The sequence below is a fragment of the Pinus tabuliformis genome, chromosome 3_2, assembly GCF_031772625.1.
Source record: "Pinus tabuliformis cultivar Carrire ecotype Pingquan chromosome 3_2, CPIR1, whole genome shotgun sequence".
Taxonomy (NCBI): Eukaryota; Viridiplantae; Streptophyta; class Pinopsida; order Pinales; family Pinaceae; genus Pinus; species Pinus tabuliformis.
Window position 1 is genome coordinate 1,184,666,776 of NC_142302.1, and position 7,886 is coordinate 1,184,674,661.

The 7,886-nt window shown below is 39.1% G+C and overlaps 1 pseudogene; it reads right to left on the minus strand.

The window, feature by feature from the left end:
- Positions 1–6,301: 6,301 nt before the first annotated feature.
- Positions 6,302–7,180, minus strand: LOC149184953 (glutamate receptor 3.3 pseudogene; annotated as a pseudogene).
- Positions 7,181–7,886: the final 706 nt, after the last annotated feature.

Genomic DNA, 7,886 nt, shown 5'->3' on the forward strand with positions numbered 1-7,886 from the left:
TGCTTCAACCCATAAAGAGCTTTCTTCAATCTGCACACTTTGTGCTCTTCACCTTTCTTCTCATAGCCTAGAGGTTGTTCAACATAAACCTCTTCCTTTAACACTCCATTTAGGAATGCTGACTTCACGTCCATTTGGTAGAATTTCCATTTGTTTTGCGCTGCTATGGACAACACTGCTCTCACGATTTCCATTCTTGCAACCGGGGCGAAAGTCTCCTCATAATCTCTCCCATACTGCTGCTTGTACCCTTTGATGACCAGCCTTGCCTTGTGCCTTTCTATCTTGCCTTCAGCATTGCTTTTGGTCTTGTAGACCCATTTAACTCCAATGACTTCTTTGCCTTTTGGTAGCTCAACCAAATCCCATGTTTTGTTTCTCTCTATGGCATTCATCTCCTCATCCATAGCTTCTATCCATTTCTTATCTTTAATTGCATCTTCGAAATGAATAGGATCATCAACATGACAATAAAAGGCAAATAAGGAATTCATTCCTTCATCATAAATATCACTTAGATTTCTAAACTTCTTACCTCTTTCATTTGGTGTGCAAGCGCTTGAAGACGCACTTGAATTTCCTCCTTGTGGTGTGCTTGATGAAGCAGTTTCATTTATCCTCAATGGTGTCCCTTGCTGTCCTTGTGTTGGCGCTGCTGTTTGGGGATGCATTTCAGCCACCTCCTCATCATCTTCATCATGAAACAAACAGTTTTTAACATTCACTGTTTTCTCTATGCTTCCATCCCAAGCTTCCTCCTCAATGAATTGAACATCTTTGCTGACAAAAAACTTTTTGGTGGATGGGATATACAACCTATATGCCTTGGATTCTTCACTATATGCCTTGGATTTCTCCCCTTTTCTGTCCAACTTCCTCCTTAGCTGATCTGGTATGTGTGCATAGGCCACACATCCAAAAACTTTCAAGTGGGTGACACCTTGCTTTCTCCCACTCCATGCTTCTTCTGGCACTTTGTTCAACACTGCTTTTGTAGGACACCTGTTCAAAATATAAACTGCACAATTTACAGCTTCAGCCCAATAATCATTTGGCAAATGCTTTGCCTTCAGCATGCTCCTCGCCATATCCATGATGGTCCTATTCTTCCTTTCAGCAACTCCATTTTGTTGTGGGGTGTACCTAGCTGTAAACTGTTTGTGAATTCCATTTTCTCTACAAAATCGTAGGAATTCCTTGGAGATATACTCACCTCCTCTGTCAGTTCTCAAAACTTTTATATGCAGCCCGCTTTGGTTCTCCACAAGTGCTTTGAAATTTCGGAATTTTTCAAACACTTCACTTTTGTTTTTAAGAAAATATACCCAAGTTTTTCTTGTAAAGTCATCAATAAATGTTAGGAAATATTGGCTGCCTGCTAATGATGGATTTTGCATTGGTCCACATAAGTCTAAGTGGACAATCTCTAATGGTGCCTTTGCCCTTATGCTTTTACCTGATGGAAAACTTTCTCTGTGTTGTTTTCCCAATATGCAGCCTTCACATAGGCTGTTCGGTTTCTCTATTAGTGGTAATCCTCTTACCATTCCTTTCCTGCTCAGCAAGTTTAGACCTCCAAAATTGAGATGTCCAAATCTCAAGTGCCACAACCAATTTTCATCCTTTGGCACGCTTTGGAAAGCCTCTTGAGTGACTGCTGCAATTTCTCCTTTGTTTTTCAAATCTGCCCTTATTCTAAGAGGGAACATCCTGTTCCTTGTCATCTTCACTTCAGCAATGCATCTTTTGCTGGGTGCTATATCCATGATGGTGCATACATCATTTTTAAAGAAAACATTGTACCCCTTATGGACAAGCTTTCCAATACTCAAGAGGTTACATATCATTCCAGGGACATAGTAGACATCTGCTATGGTTTTCCTTTCTCCTTGCTTTGTAAATATTTTTACCTCTCCTTTTCCCATAATAGAAATTTTGCTATCATTTCCTAGTGTGACTTCTGATTTCACATTTTTATCTAGGGCAGAAAAGAAGGCTATGTTTCCTGTCATATGGTTGCTGCAACCTGAGTCTAAAAACCATGTGTCTTCACTATTTGTTTCAGCCATGTTACAAGCTAACAACACATTATCTTGGCTGCTGTTTTGTCTAGTGACATTTGCATTTTGTCTATTACTCATATCATGTTGCTTCTTCCTACATTCACTTGCATAGTGCCCATATTTTTTACAATAATAGCATTGGACATTGGATTTTTCATACCTTTTTCCTTGAGCATGATGTTGTCCTCTTTGTTGGCTGCTGCCTTGGCCTTGGTTCTGATTTGGATTGCTGCCACTTCCTTGAGCATTTTCCGGACTGTTCCTTCCACCTCTATTCTGGCTTCTGCCTCTTCCTCTCTTGTTTCCTCTACCTTGACCTCTTCCTCTTCCAAAAGACATCTGGGTCTTAAAGGCTTGCTCTAGAGATGAGTTTTCACTCATACTCAACCTCTGCTCATGTGTTATCAGTGATGCATGTAGCTCATCAACTGAAAAGTTTGAGAGATCCTTTGTCTCTTCAATGGTGGTGACAATCGCATCAAACTTTGAGGGTAAGACCCTCAATATTTTCTCCACAATCCTCCTTTCTTCAATGGTTTCTCCATGAGTCCTCATCTGTGTGATCAGACCAATCACATGTGTGAAGAATGAGTCAATGTTGTCTGACTCCTTCATGTTCAGATTCTCAAAATCCTTCCTCAGCAATTGTAGTTTTGCTGTCTTTACTTTCTCCATGCCTTGATAGGCTGTCTTGAGGGTTTGCCATGCTTCATTGGATGTTTTAGTTGCTGCTATCCTTGGAAACACACTCTGGTCCACTGCTTGATACAACAATACAATGGCTTTTGCATCCTTCTTCCTATTGCTCTTCAGCAGATCTCTCTCTCCCTGAGTTAAGTTGTTAAATTGATTTTCATTTACTAGTTCTTCAAACCCAGATTCAACTAGTTCCCATAGGTCTTGTGAGACAAACAGGGCTCTCATGGTTATGGCCCAGTAATCATAGTTCTTCCCATTAAACTGTGGGAGTTGGGTATTAAACATACCCATACTAGTGCTGGTGCTAGCCATTCCTTGCATCCTCAACTATGCTTTAAATTTATTGACTGTGTATTTTAAAACACTCACTGTTTCATCAGTAACAAAAAAAACTTTGATGAATACCTGAATCTTTTGCCTGAGACTTCACTTTGCTGGAGAATATTTACAGCTGCAACAAAAGACTCCTCCCTTCAGCTTCTTGAACACCTTCAAAGAGCCTAAACCTGGCTCTGATACCACTGTTGGGGATTTTTCTGATAAAATCCCAAAAACAAACAATTCAAACACACAGAGGCACTGCTCTGTTTCCTTCTCTCCACAGGATCCTTTTGTGCACAGGGAAGCTTAAATTTTTTTTTACTGAGAACAGAGTATTACACCACCAGAAAAGGAATTTCTATTCATTAAAGCAAAATGCCTGATACATATTCATCCTCTTTTACAGAGAGGGATTCACCAAAAAAATTCATCCAACAAAACTCTGTCTCCACCTGAGAATTTACTGTGCTCGGTTTACTGCTGTAAAACCCCTTTTACATTTACTGGTGTAAAACTATTTTTACACATACTGTTGTAAAACTATTTTTACATATGCAGTAAAATTTTCATTACATTCCAATTTCAAAACAAAATACCTGTGCGTTCTTTTCTTTTGCATTTCAATGCACATCCAATACATTCATAAAAAAAACAACACTGATCTATGCACTGCTGTGCATCTCCCTTGGTTTTTCCACTGCTGCGAGCTTCAGGTTCATCACATGAGCAAAGATGGATATTCAGGCACACTACACACACGAGCCCATTTTTTTTGTTTCATATCTATTAAACCCAAAACAATTACATAATATACGAGCTCCCTTGTTTTTTTGGATATTACATTGCGTAAAAATATTAACAAACTGACCATGCCTTTCTTTAAATGCACCATACCTCCGTGCATAAAAAAAACTTACGTGCTTTTCCTACCCATACCTCCGTAAGCAATAAAAATATTAATTAAAACTTATACCTAACATCTACGACTAGCATTAACTTTCCATTAAATATTTTCTGAAATGCTGGTCAAACAAAAACGTTTACTCCACGTAGTATTCATTTGATGCAGGCTCGGATGCAGGTTGAAACAATCAACAGCGGAGAATGATGGAGCAGATCGGACGACGGTGGAGGATTTCGGAAGGCCTCTTTATGCTGAACTTTACGTCCCAAAAAGTCAGAAATTATGACGTATGTAGAGAGCCATGCGTCAACAGGAGATTGTATCGGGCTCGATCATACGGAAACTGCTTGCTGGTCAAAGGCGGTCCGATATGCTGGTGGTTTTTGCTGAGCGGTTTTGTGCTGCCGTCGTTGTCCACATCCGCCTGCAGTTGGAATTAATATTCCAACACGGGTCTCCTCTGTCAGTAATGGTGAATCTCTCTACTTCCTCTTTTGCAAAACCAATTTTGAGTGAGCATTGTTTAAGTCAGCATAACGGTCAAGAGAATGCGGTTTTCTTCAACAATTTACATTTATGCCTTAGTATGATACCTGAAGTGACCCGAAGCGCGATTTCGATGGTGTGCAGAGGTTGGTGATTAAGACGAAGAGCGTAAAGTATATGCCGTTCTTCCTGTCTCTCTTTGTCTTCCTATGCGGCACCTCCTGGTTCATATTCGGCCTCTTGGGAAACGATCCATTCGTTTATGTAGGTTTAACGATACAATGATAAATATATTTGCACGACAATTATAAACATTCACCTTTTGGGTATCTTAGTTAAACAATTTTCTGTTTCATGATTGAATAACCTTAAGCATAAAGATCTTCTACAAAAGTAAAAATTGTATAACAAAATAAAATAGGTAAGTATTGAAATTACTTGTCTGAGAACATCATTAAACATGACTGCATAGCATGATCGAAATCAAAACTGTAGATATAATATTTTTAATTCAGTGTATTATACTTTAAAATCTACAAGTAACGAAGAATAAAGTAAATATTTTTAAGCATTACACGTTCAGTACTCCATTATATGCCTTTACCTGCAATTTTTACCGTTGCAACCTAAAATCCTTATAAAACCCGAATTTAGATAACTCTATTCTAGTGTACCTCTATATTAGCGCTGTATTAATGAGATGGAGCTGTTAAAGTTTTCAATCGTTTTATCGATGCACAGGTACCAAATGGGTCTGGAAGTGCCCTCGGAGCATTGCAGTTGATTCTGTATGTTATTTACAAAGACTGGAAGAATACGAACAACGACAGTGCTACATCGTCTCCTCCTCCAGAAAAGGAGGCAAAGGTATAGGACGTCTATCAAACGAGCCAAGTGGAAAAGGACCAAGGCCGGGTTGATCAAATGAGGGAAATTGAAAAGGGATTTGTTTTTCAATGAGCGAAGTGGAAAAGGGATTTGATGGGCAGGCAAAAGCCTATACTATGGAATGGACATTAAACGTGAATGGAATGGAAATTAAAGTGTACTATTAAGCACTGAGGTGAATGGAACGGAAATTGAAGTGCAGTAATAAGAACTGATGTTCAACAACATAATTTGCTGTGAAATAATTTTTACATCTATGTTATAGATGTGTATAATGATAAAAACAGCTAAAACACACAATTACAGAAACTCAAATCATATATTATGCACAAATGGTGTATGTGCAAACACACTCACACACACGATTACATTCAGATTACTCTATTAAATAGAGTTTTTGAGATCCAACTTATTCCTAAATTAGATAGAGAGGTTGAGAGAATTTCTCAACCATCACAAACCAACTTCTTAAATATGGAATGTAAGCATTAATTCCAACATCCCCCCTTAATGATTACATTACATGAAAATAACAAAATAATCAAGCTTATCAGTAGATGCTCCATCAAGTTGCCTCATAACCCTCGGAAAGGTGTAGTTGGCAAGTTGGATTCCCGAGTTCTCTTCCTCAACTCCCGAATCAAGGACCTCCCGAAGTCAATTACTGGACAGCATCCCCAATCTGTCGCATAACCTCATTAGGAAACCACTTCCACGTCTACCACTAATGAGGGATCCTTCCCTAGATCCGCAACTGCCATACTATCTGGACAACCATCCATATTGAGCCTTACTACTACTTGATCCATGCAAATACTCATCCAAGCATACTACTGCAGGTTGATTCTAAAAAAATAATTGCATCCCAACAAAATGTTTCTGAAGATATCAATGTTGGCCCTACTGCCTACAAGGATAACGCCGATCAAATCCCGCTGGACTACGTTCTCTTCCAGCCGAACGCGAGAAGCATGGAAAAGAATATAACCAGAGCTACCACTGACACAGATCCGGTGATCAAGTACAGACCCCAGAAACTCTCCATGCTTAACCTATTGGAATCCACTTTTGCTCCAGAATCTGTGCAGGCGGTGCTATTTAACCACTTGGCCTGAATCTGTTGCATTTCTTTGTCCTCCGAGAGTGACAGAACGGCCCTGGAAATATCGGGCAGTAGGGGTGAACCCTTTGGAAATACAAAGCCGAAGCCACCGGTCCTGTAGATTGGTCCAACAATTGTGTAGTTGCATTGTGACGCTAGAAAAATACGGATATAAGGAATCTCGTCGAAAATCGCAGCAACGCCTCCATTCTTTGGCCCTTTTGAGAGAGCCAATCCGGCTTCCTCTGGTGTTGAATATGTCTTAAGATTTTTTATGCCAAGCTCCAGCTGGAGGTATTGAGCTACAAAAGAACCAGTCTGATACCCTACTGCGTCTCCACTGGCCTTGAGAGATTCAAAATCTTTAACCGTAGGGTTCAATTTTTGCACAGTGAGAATAGACGTCAAACTGGCCGTATAGCTGGATGTTAAAATCAGAACTACAAATAGCCAGATTACAAGCACCAATCGAGACAAACTGCTAACTAACTTCTCCCTGTGTGAGAAAACCAGTGTCGAGAAAGAAAACCAGAGTAGAGTCACCACTTGTTGCCTGGGTCTTCCTCTGAACTCGGGATTTACCCTATGCTCGAATAGCCATATTACAAATCCTGTGAATATGAAAAATGCCGCTGTTGTACACCACATTCCCGGAGTAAAAGGCAGCATGAATGCCCAAGCGTTATTTGCTTCGTCTGCCTTGATAGGAACCACCATTACTACACCTGATTCATGATAAAAAAAAACTAAGGAGATCGCTCAGGAGATCGCTGCTCAGGCGTACGGAAAACAAATAAATTAACATAGGAAATCAATTTTCACTCTGATTTTTCAAGGATTTAGACTCACAATACACAGGCCTCTGATCCTGTGCTCTGATACCATGATAAAAATAGCTAAAACACACAATTACAGAAACTCAAATCATATATTATGCACAAATGGTGTATGTGCAAACACACTCACACACACGATTACATTTAGATTACTCTATTAAATAGAGTTTTTGAGATCCAACTTATTCCTAAATTAGATAGAGAGGTTGAGAGAATTTCTCAACCATCACAAACCAACTTATTAAATATGGAATGTAAGCATTAATTCCAACATATAACATAGGTGTGTATTACGAGTTGGTTGTTAATGGTTGAGAGTTTTTAAGTTGGAATTTTTAATGGATTTAGTCTGTCATCTATTTTTATTTATGTAACTATGGTTTTATCAATAAACCAATAAAGTATAGTGTGATCTGTGTCTGGTGTGTAATTATGTTTGTTTTTGGTAGTTTTTCTAAATTGGTATCAGAGTTAGTTCAACCATGAGAGGCTATAATTATGCGAATTCTACAGGTTTAAATAATTATATCGGATACTGCAGAGAGGTGATTGTGTATTTTTCATGTGTTAGATTTTTGTGTGCATGT